This window comes from Miniopterus schreibersii (assembly GCF_964146895.1).
Source record: "Miniopterus schreibersii genome assembly, chromosome: 2".
Lineage (NCBI taxonomy): Eukaryota > Metazoa > Chordata > Mammalia > Chiroptera > Miniopteridae > Miniopterus > Miniopterus schreibersii.
In genome coordinates this window covers 173666131-173677814 of record NC_138102.1, presented here as the reverse complement: position 1 = coordinate 173677814, position 11684 = coordinate 173666131, and positions in this window count along the sequence as shown.

Sequence of the window (11684 nt, the reverse complement as noted above, 5' to 3'; positions counted from 1 at the left end):
GCACTTCTTGGACTTGTTTGTCTTTTCCTTCGCCAGGTTAAGAAAGTTTTCAGTTATTATTTCTTCAAATAGGTTCTCAATCCCTTGCTCTCTCTCTTCTTCTGGTACCCCCGTGATGCAAATGCTGTTATGTGTGATATCCCAGTTTAAGGGACCTTAAACTATCCTAATAACCTTGCATAGGTTGTACCAGCCCTCCTGTTGTAGTTGAGTCTTTTTGTGTGTCTCTATTGATTTCTGAGAGAGGAAGGAAGAGGGAGAGAGAGAGATAGAAACCAATGATGAGTCATTGATCAGCTGCCTCCTGCAAGCCCCCTACTGGTGGTTGAGCCCAAAACCTGGGCATGTGCCCTGACCAGGAATCTAACTGCAATCTCCTGGATCATAGATGCTCAACTGCTGAGCCACGCCTGCCGGGCTATAGTTGAGTCTTTTTAAAAATATGTTTTTATTGATTTTAGAGAGAGAAAAAGTGAGAGGGAGAGAGAGAGAGAAAAACATCGATCACCTGCCTCCTGCACACCCCTACTGGAGACTGAGCCTGCAACTGGTCACGTGCCCCAGCCAGAGTCAAACTGGTGACATGTTGGTGCATGGGCTGATACTCAACCAACTGAGCCATGCTGGCCAGGGCTGTAGTTCGGTCTTTTTTTTTTTTTTTAATCTTCACCCGAGGATAATTTTTCCATTGCTTTTCAGAGAGAGTGGAAGGGAAAGAAACATTGATGTGAGACACATCGATTGGTTGCCTCCCACATGCTTTCCCTTAACCACTGAGCCAAAAACAGCTAGGGCCCTTTTTTTTTAATTCTCACTCAAGGATACTTTTTCCATTGCTTTTCAGAGAGAGAGTGGAAGGGAGAGAGAGAGAGAAACATTGATGTGAGAGAGACACATCAATTGGTTGCCTCTCGCACATGCCCAGGCCAGGGCCAGGGATCGAGCCTGCAACCAAGGTATGTGCCCTTGGCCATAACCGAACTGGGACCCTTCAGTCCACAGGCTGACGGTCTAACCACTAGGCCAAACCGGCCAGGGTACAAGAGACAATTTTAACCAGTAGACACTAAGATACCTTTACCTGGCAAGTTTAACTCTGAGATATCCCACTTTACCACTTCCCTTCTCCCTCCAACAAGGTGGGGTGGAGTTTACTGAAAATGTTTGGATCAATTATAAATAAGTAAACACAAAGGTCCTACAATTGTGGGCTATGATATTTAAAATTTTAACCTCATCATAATGCTATGATCTTTTTGTGAATTATCTCATTTAATCTTTACAGCAGCTGTATAAGACAGGTTATTATTATAGCCATTTGACAAATAAAGAAACTGAGGTTTAGAGATAGTAAGAGGAGACCAGGTATCAAATCTGCAAGGATTGATTCCAGAGACTATTCTCTATGTTCTCCCTGTAGGTCAAGTAAAATACTTAACGAAAGGTCAATGTTTGAATAATTAATTGATTAATCAAGGTTACATATACCACCCTAAACCTTTATGTCTAGGAAACCCCAAGCATCATTCTTTCAACATGTATTTTTTAAGTTACTATGTGTCTATCTTCAGGAATAATAATTACTATAGAAAAAAAGGTAAGATTTGAGGTACCCCTTTCCCCCACAAAAATGGATAGGAGGAAAATTGTAAAATGTGTAACTCGAAACAAAAAGTTTGTATAAACAGAGAAATAGAACATATATATGAATTGAAAGGTTCACTAGTGTCAAGATGTCATTCTCTCCAAGTTCACCTACGGATATAATGAAATCTCAACCAAAATCCCAAAGGCCTTTTGTAAAAAATTTATTTTAATTTATCTTTATTATTGAAAGTATTACAGATGACTTCCTCTCTCCCCCCTATTGACCTCCTCCACCTCCCTCCCACCCCACCAAAGGACTTCTTTTAAAAAATATCTTTACTGATTTCAGAGAGAGGGAGGGAGAGGGAGAGATAAAAACATCAATGATGAGAGAGAGACATTGATCAGCTGCTTCCTGCACACTCCCTGCTGGGGATCGAGCCCGAAATCTGGGCATGTGCCCTGATGGAATCGGACCTGGATCTGGATCCTAGGTCAATACTCAACCACTGAGCCACTCTGGCTGGGCCAAAGGCCTTTTTTTTTTAGAAATCAATAAGCTATTATGTAAAGTTTATGGAAAAGCAAAGGATCTAAATAGCCAAAACATTTTTAAAAGAAAAGGAAAGTTGAAAGACTCACATTATCTAATTTCAAGATTTTCTATGAAACTATAGTATCTATCAAGGCAGTGTGATTTAAATGTTAGGAAAAACATATAATTCAATGGAACAGAAGATAATCCAGAAATAGACCCACAAATATAAGGTCAGTTGGTTTTTGAAAAGGTGTCAAATAATTCAGTGGGAAAAGGAAAGTCCTTTCTGCAAAACATGTTGGAATAATATACCAGAAAAAAAAGTATCCTGCTTCACACCATACAGAAAAATGAACTTTTGTTCTTTGACCATATTTATTAGGAATTATCTGCAGAGAAAGTAATTCACTGGTACTTCTTTACCAGAAAGAGAACAATTTGAGTAACAGGTTCTGTTCTTATATTGTTGTTACTATAACGAGTGAGGCCTCAGTGATGTGATTGCTGGAATTGGGCCATCTTTGGAAATTATCATTGTGGATGCTGCCACTTAGTGGTGAAACATATTGGCTACATGCCATCAAAATCTGTAATTTGGACAAGGGACTTAAAGCAAGCTCTGGGCCCATGTCTGAATCATTCATTTATTCACTTTACAAACATTTGCTGAGGCCCTAACCTAAAAGAACACTGATGGGCACAAAGGGGATTTGAAGAGGAGGAACAGACCCTGCCCTAAAAATGCTTGCAGTCTTGTTCAAGTGACAAGTACACACCTTGAGAATTTCAATAAAATCATGATGCAATGTTGAGTACCATAAGACCATGGAATCTCACATTTATAGAGGATCTTAAACAGCCATCAAGCCCAACCCCATGAGATGGCTAATGCCAAATATGGAATAGAAAATTTATGAAGAGAGCAGATCACTGACTGAGAGTTGGAGTATTTTCTGAGGCTCCAGCTTGGGCAACTAGGGGAGTAAGGTACCACTGACAGAGACACAGAAGTTAAAACAGGGAGATGACTTAGGGACTAAGATATGACCTGTTTTAGACACTGAATGTGAAGGAACAATAGGGTCTTATGTTGACTATTCTTCATTGGCTCTGAGATTCATTCCCACCCCCTTTGGTGACCCCATAGATGGCTTTACCCAGCAGTTCCTAGTCTCTGGCCTCAACCAACAGGAGGAGATCAAGGGGTGGAAACAGATGAAGTCTGGGGTACTTTCTTCCCTGCTCCCTCTCTGCCTAGCTACACCCTTTCTCATGGTGGCTGCATTTCCAATCCACTGCTGCAACACCTATCAGGCAGCCCCTTCCACAGCTCTGGCTCTCACCAGGTTCTGATAACACTGTTTCCTTAAAGACATTGTTAAATATCTCATTGCCCTTTAGACATTTCCTTAAAGATACTATAATTTGCTATGAAATTAAAATTAGAAGGAGAAGAGCAAAGGGCATAGGTCTTAGTCTATGTGGACTGGACCACCATACAACCCAGCAATTTCATTCCTCCATATTTACCCAAAAGAAATAAAAACATACATCTACTAAAGATATGTATATGATCTCTCAGAGCAGCATTATACATAACAGCCCCAAACTGGAAACAATTCAAATATCTATCAACCAGTGAATGGATAAACAAAATGTGATAAGCATAAAATGGAATGATACTCAGCAATGAAAAGGAATGAACTACTGACACATGCTACAACATGAATGAACCTCAGAGTATCATGCTAAGTGATAGAAGCCAGACACAAGAGACTAGATATTCTAGACACTGTATGATTCCATTCCATTTTCTAGAAATGTCTAGAAAAGACAAATTTAGAGAGACAGCAGCAGATCTGTGGTTGCCTAGAACTGGAAGTGGGAGTGGGGATTAACAGCAAACAGGTATAAAAGAACTTTTAGGATAATGGAAATATTATAAATTCTAATTGTGGATTATGGTGATGGTTAATTCTATACATTTTCTAAAATAATTGTTACCCTAAAATGTTTCAATTTTATGGCATATAAATCACACCTCAATAAAGTTGGTTTTTAAAAATTTTAGAGAAATTGAAGGAAATTGGAAAAGAATTTAATAGAAGCAAATACATTGCATGATTGCTCAACGGACACTGAGTCATTGACCCATGACTTTGTTTATTTAATATTTGAGAAATGTATCAATATAAAAGCATGTTTCTAGCTTATCTAGAGGAAAATTCCCCAAATTAATTAGCAGTGCTTCTGTATATTGTGAAGTGAAAATAAAGCCAAAAATAATGACTTTACCTATTGAATCTAGATCAATATGAAGTGAGATGGGAAACATTAGTAAAAGTAGTTCTATCTCATCTCAAGTACAATTGTAGTGCTACTGCTTTAAGTTAAGAACTCAAATGGTGGATGGCTGCAGATTAAGTGGAAGTTACACTGACACTCTCCCAGGGCCAAACTGGAATTACAACTAAAATATAGAAAAACCATCCCGAATAATCAACTGAAGACTAACTGGAGAGCACCCTCATAACCAAGGATGTAAAGTGGAGAACACACACTGGTAGGAAGTACAGAGGTGAGAGAGGGCTGGCTGGGCTCCCACAGGCAGTACCTGAAGGTCTGGAGGGATATCTCAGCTGTGGGGTTCCCACAGCTGTGTGGGGAGAACTCTGGGGCCTAAACCCCAAGCTGGGCTTTCCAGCTCACAACACCAGAACTGAGAAAGGTGCCCATATAACATCTGGCTGTGAAAAGCAGCTGCGTTTCTATCTGCTAGTGAGAGACAGCTGGAAATGCAGGCACCCTCTTAAGGAGCCAATGTACAAAGTTTGCAGCCACTCACCTTGGGCTCCGGCAGAGGTGGAGAAGAGTGGACTAGAGCTGTGTGGGGAGTGTCCAGGGGTGCTGGCTCTGGGGATAGAGCTCAGAGGGCAGCTATTTGGATTCCTGTGCTGAGTCATCCCTCCCCACATACAGCAGAAGAATCTTTCTCAGGCAGACGTTTACCTTCCAAGCAGCTTTTGCTGGGGGGGTTGGGGGTGGGGTGGGGCGAGGGGGGAAGGAATTGCCCCACCCTGTTGGAAAACCTCTGACCCTACCCTCTGGAGTTTCTACAGCCTGAAGCTCATTAAGAGACTGAAAAACAACAACCCACCCACCTTGTGGAGTTTCTCCAGCCTGAGGCCCATTAAGAGACTGAATAGCAATCAGCCTCTGGGTGCTTTGAGTCTTTTCCTGATTTGCTTCTAGACCCAGGGCTTGGGAAAGCAGGCCTTGGTGGGCAATTTGGTCCTTTCCAAATGCACTCACCCCAGCAGAGGAAGCCACAAGCTGTGGGTTGCTGAAATCTTCAAACAGGGTTCTCAAGGCCAGTCACAAATAGCATCTGATGTTGGCCTGCACCAGAGACCATCCAAAAGAATGGGAGTCCTAGCAGACCTACCTAATACACAGAAACAAATCCAAACAGGCAGCCAAAATGGGGAGATAGAAAAGCCCCAAATGAAAGAATGAAAGAATTCTCCAGAAGAGCTAAATGAAATGGAGATAAGCAATCTATCAGATATAGAGTTCAGAATACTGATTGTATGGATTCTCAACAGCATGAGAAAAGAAATGGAAACCATGAAGGGAATTAAGAATGACATAGTAAAAATAAAAAATACATTGGAAGGAATAAACAGCAGATTAGGGGAAGCTGAGGACTGGATCAGTGAATTAGAACACAGGGTAGAAAAAATCACTCAGTCAAAGAACCAAAAAGAAAAAACAATTAAAAAACAGGAGGACAGTTTAAGGGAGCTGTGGAACAACGTGAAATGTAACAATATTTGCATCATATGAGTACCAGAAAATGTAGAAAGTAAGCAAGGTTTAGAGAACCTCTTTGAAGAAATAATGGCAGAAAATTTCCCGAACCTGGTAAAGAAAAAAGTCATAAAAGTTCAGGAGGCACAGAGAGTCGCAAGGAAGAAGAACCCAAAGAGGTCGACACCCAGACACATCATAATTGAAATGCCAAAAATTCAAAACAGAGAAAATATTAAAGGCAGCAAGAGAAAAGCAATCTGTTATCTACAAAGGAGCTCCCATAAGGCTGTCAACTGATTTCTCATCAGAAACTCAACAGGCCAGAAGGGAATGGCATGAAGTATTCAAGGTAATGAAATACAAAGATCTGAAACCAAGAATACTCTATCCAGCAAGGCTATCATTCAAAATAGATGGTGAAATAAAGAGCTTCCCAGACAAAAAAAAGGCTAGAGGAACTTATCCCCACCAAACCAGCATTGCAAGAAATGTTAAAGGGATTGCTGTAATAAGTTGAAATAGAAAGGCATAAAGAAAAAACATAGCAATAGATAAGTACCTATCAAGAATAACCTTAAATGTAAATGGATTAAATGCTCTATTCGAAAGGCATAGGGTAGCTGAATGGATAGGAAAACAAGACCCAAATATATGCTGTCTACAAGGGACCCACCCATGTCAGAACAAAAGACTCACACTTGTCTTTCTCTGAAGAAAAAAAACCAAAACTTCTGCAGGACTTTAAGGGAGAGATCGACAACAATGCAGCCACAGTACGAGACTTTAACACCCCATTGATTTCACTGGATAGATCCTCCAGACAAAAAGCCAACAAGGAAACAGTGACTCTAAATGACACACTAGATCAGATGGATTTAACTGACATTTACAGAACATTTCACCCCAAAGCTGGAGAATATACATTGTCCTCAAGTGCACATGGGACATTCTCAAAGACAAATCACATGTTAGGACACAAAACAAGTCTCTACAACTTCAAGAAGATTGAAATCATATTAAGCATCTTCTCAGACATTTATACCATGGAATATTCTGCAGCTGAAAACATGAAGGATCCCTTTGAGACAGCATGGTGGGACCTGGAGAGTACTATGCTCAGCCAAATAAGCCAGTCAGAGAAAGACAAGTATCACATGATCTTACTCATATGTGAAATCTAATGAGCAAAATAAACTGATGAACAAAATAGATCCAGAGACACAGAAGCATGGAACAGACCAACGAATCTCAGAGGGAAGGCGGGGGTGGATGGGTCAGTGGGGGGGTAGATATTAACCTATGTGCATGTATGCATAACCCTTGGACACAGACAATAGTGTGGTGAAGGCCTGGAGGGGGGGGATGCCAAGTGGAGGGGATCAATCGAACATTTGTAATACTTTTAGCAATAAAGATAACTTAAAACATGGGGGAAAAAAGAACTCAAAAGGTGTATCAGTTCTAGGAAGGAATAGAGCTGCCCAGATTACAAGGAAACTTAGAATGCAGCTTTTAGAATGTTTTTGTTTGTTTCACATGTTCCTCATAGTGGAACCACTGAGAGAACCCTGTGACTAGTTTGTACTTGTTGACAGAAGAAAAGACAAAAGGAAATCTGTCTTTTCATGAGTTTCCCTCTATTCACACTAACTCTTATGTTTACTAACCCTTTCCCTTGGTATCCTCTACAGATTCTTAACATAGTCATTTCCTCACTCTTTTAGCCTGAAAAGTCAGAGGCGCCAGTTATATTAGCCTTTTACTATGACATTTGTATTTTCAGTAAACTTACTCTGGACTTTGGTGTCTTACTAGATTAGTTGGCATTACTTAGATTTATACTGTTTCCTTAAGATTGGCTACAGTGACTATTATAAATTTAAAATATTGCCAAAACATTATTATAGTAAAATAACAGAGTGCCCTTGGCAGTCTCCTAGGAGGAGGTCTGTGCAAGATGCAAAAGTCTCTTTACTTAATTATGCACTTAACATTGCAATGAGTTGGATGATCAGCTGGGTTGTCAGTATATATATATATCTTTTTTAAATCTTTTTTTAAAAAATATATCTTTATTGATTTCAGAGAGAGGAAGGGAGAGAGAGATAGAAACATCAATGATGAGAGTCATTGATTGGCTGCCTCCTGCACGCCCCCGACTGGGGATCGGGCCTGCAACCCAGGCATGTGCCCTGACCAGGAATTGAACCCCGATCACCTGGATCCTAGGTCAACCGCTGAGCCATGCCCGGCCGGGCAGTATATATGATGATTGCTCACTGTTTTGGCTCTAAGGAGCAGAAAACTAAAAATCAACTTTAAAAAATCACCGAGATCATGAAGTTCCAAAGGCTTGGAGATCAGGAAACTCATCCAACTTTCAAGCATAGAGGTAAGAGTTAGCTTTTGCAAATAGGTAGATTCTGCAAAGTATTTATGGTGAGCTTGATATTGACCCTGGGAAATATGTGAAACCTCTTGTAAAATGGATGGCTTGAAACTAGGAGCAGGAGAGAGAGAGATGGAAACTATATATTCTTTTTGAGCATACCCGAAACATTCACAAAAATTGGCCATGCACTAGGCAACAAAGGAAGCCTCAATGAATTCCAGTCAATATCATGTAAACTATGTTCTCTTACCATGCTTTAATTAATTATTTGTAGATTAATGAAGCCACTCACCGATTTAAGCAGAAACAGATTCAATTGGTTCATACATAAACCATTAGGAGGACTGAACAAAGAGACTTTAGGTTAATTTGTAGGAAGGGCTCCCAAAACTCAGCTGAACCGAGCTGCCAAAGGAGCTGCTGACTCTGCCACTGGCTTCAGAACTACATACTTGCATCAACTCACTCGCTAAAATTGGTGCCCTTTGCCTTGCCTCTCTCTCCCCATGTCACTCACTTCCAGATGAAAACCTGTAAATTTATCTGATTAGGAGAATCTAATTTTCATCGGAAAACCTAGTTTCGCAGATGTGTAAGTTATCAATTTTGCCTCTTATTTCCAAATTCACGGCTTTCAGACCCTGCTCTGTGATAATAGTCTGGACGCCCAAGCGTTTCTCCTTTGTAGTGAGAATGGTACTAGGCTTTGCCAGTAGAGGGCGATAGAGGGATAGGTTTTGCTTTTTCTTCCCCCTGCTGCGTGGTGGATCAGTGCTCTGGTAGGTGAGACCGTCGGTGGCACTGTGCCCCAGCCCTGCACGCCCAGAGAGCACACTTACCACCCTGCCCTAGGCCTGGAACCGCCTTACCATAGTTCCCTTGATGTGGACACCGTGTGCCCAGACCAGACACCTCCAGCAGAGTTGGGACTCCCTATGTCACCTGCATCACACTCCAACATTTAGGAGATGCAATAAAGTTAGTATTTAGAGGGAAGTTTATAGTTTTGAAACATTTACTAAAAACAATAAAGGCAACAAACTGAGCTCAGTGTTAAATTTGAGAAACTAGTTCAAGAAAAATGGAACAAATTTAGAGACTAAGAGGAAAGGAAGTTACAAAGATAAAAGCACCAATCAATGAAATAAAAATAAAAATAAAACACAGGAAAATAGAATGAGCCAAAGAGTAAGCGAAAAAAATATTTAGAAGAAAATTGAGGAGATACAGGGTAGTAATGCACAAAATGAAGCAAACAGAGACTAAATAACAATAACCACAACATAGATTTTCAAACCTAGATGACTTGAGGACGCTTCTGGAAATCCCCCAAACCAAAATATTCGATCCAGGTCCAGACAGTTTTCAAAGCGAGTTCTACCTCAAAATTTAGGGTTGTTCTCCAGGTCATTTTCTTTAATAGCACATTATAATTCAATTCACCAAAATTTCAGTAGTTGCCAACTCTATATTTAGTACTTTGATCAGTGTAAAAGATATTCATTCATATAATGCATTTTTAGCACTTTATTAAATTTATTGGGGTGACAATGGTTAATATAAACATATAGGTTTCAGGTGTGGGTTTCTATGTTACAAGATTTGTATATTGCTCTGTGTGCCCACCACCCAAACTCATATCTTCTCCCATCACCATATATTAAGATAATACATTTTTTTAATCAATTGGTTACTAGAGTCAAGGACAATGCTAATATGAACAAGTTATGAATAAGACGGACAAGTCTCCTGCCTCTATGATACCTATATTCTGTGGATGAAACATACCAAAAAAACCCCTCAGATAAATAGCAAATGAATTGAGTAAAGTATGGTCACACTTATGTAAAAATATGTATATTTGTTATACATGCATGATGTATTTGAAATACAAAAAAATAAAGAGTGAGCCATGTTATGTTTTGGCTCTTGGCATTCTATCAGAAGCAACCAAATTTCTTAACTATTCTGTTTTATTTACTATTTTTGAAACAAGTAAAAGCTGTCCTGGCTTTCTTTGTTTTAGAATAAAGACAGAAAGGGATGAGGTCACTTGCAGCAGGCTTGTTTTATGAATACACAGTGTGTATCCTGAAAAGAGGGAGGGACAAAACCAAAATATGTTTCTTGGCAACAAGCACGTTTTTCAAGCCTAAAGCTGAAAAGCAAAAGCATTTCACAATGTGGACACTCTTTCTTTTTACTTTGAATAAAGCAAGGACTTGGCTAAATATAGATTTATCAGGAGTTATTTCAACTTTGCTTAATCTGCTAGTTAAAGCTCTTTGTTTAGGTTCAGTTTTCTTATCAGCTCACGGCGAGGCCTTCCAAGAACACCATCTCTATATACAACATATGTTCTGTAGGCCTGGGACAGGAGGTTCTTTTTTTGTGCAGGATTGTTTACTTTGGTTGTTCATTTTTCATCAAGGCCGAGCAAAGATGGTTGATGTTTTAGGGCCCAAGAGAAGCATTTCTATTCAACTTCTGAGTCTCAAACCAATTGAGAAAGCTGTTGAAGGTACACACAGATGGAAATCAAAGAGTCAGCTTTTATACATTCTGTTAAAGTGAAGTGGAGAATGTTGTTTTACTTCTGGGAGCAAGTGGGCAGCCATATGTCATCCCTGAGCGAGACAGACCTTCCAGGCCCTGGCCCTGGCCCAGGCCCCGGGTGCTGAGTCTCCCAGGCCTGGGAGATAGAGTCCCAGAACCCCCATCTCTGGGCCACCTGCTCAGTTCCTCTCAACCTCGCCAGTCAGGTACATTCCTCATCTTCTGGGCTGAGAGCTGGCAACACAGACCAGGAGTGTGAATAAAATATTGGAAGGAAAAAAGTGTGTCTTGAAATGAAATACAGTCATGGCAAACCCCCTGAGACGTAAGCCCTCTGGTTTTATTCCATTGGGTGGTGCTGTCTAAACCCCCTCTGCTGCCTGAAGGCAGGAGGGTACACTGCAGTTTGTCTCTTTGTCTTAAGTGGGCTGGTAACATTCCGGGGCCTCTCGCAGCATCCTAACTGATCCTGACAAGCTTCTGCTCATCCCAGGATTCACCTCTAGGAGTGAGGAACTGAGAAGTGCAGAAGGATGGGGGAAGAAAGAATAAACCTTGCTCTACCAATCTTGCCTTGGTGGTGTTGTATTTTTGTGTGTGTTTTTTTAAATTTATTTTTACTGTTGAAAGTATTACAGATATCCCCCCAATGACCCCCTTCACACCCCCTCCCCCAGCCCTTCACTGCATTCACTGCACCATTGTCTGTGTCCAAGGGTTATGCACCTATGCATATCTTGCCTTGGTTTTAATCTCGACAAAATTGAAACTGTTACTCAACAATCTTAACTGTTGCTT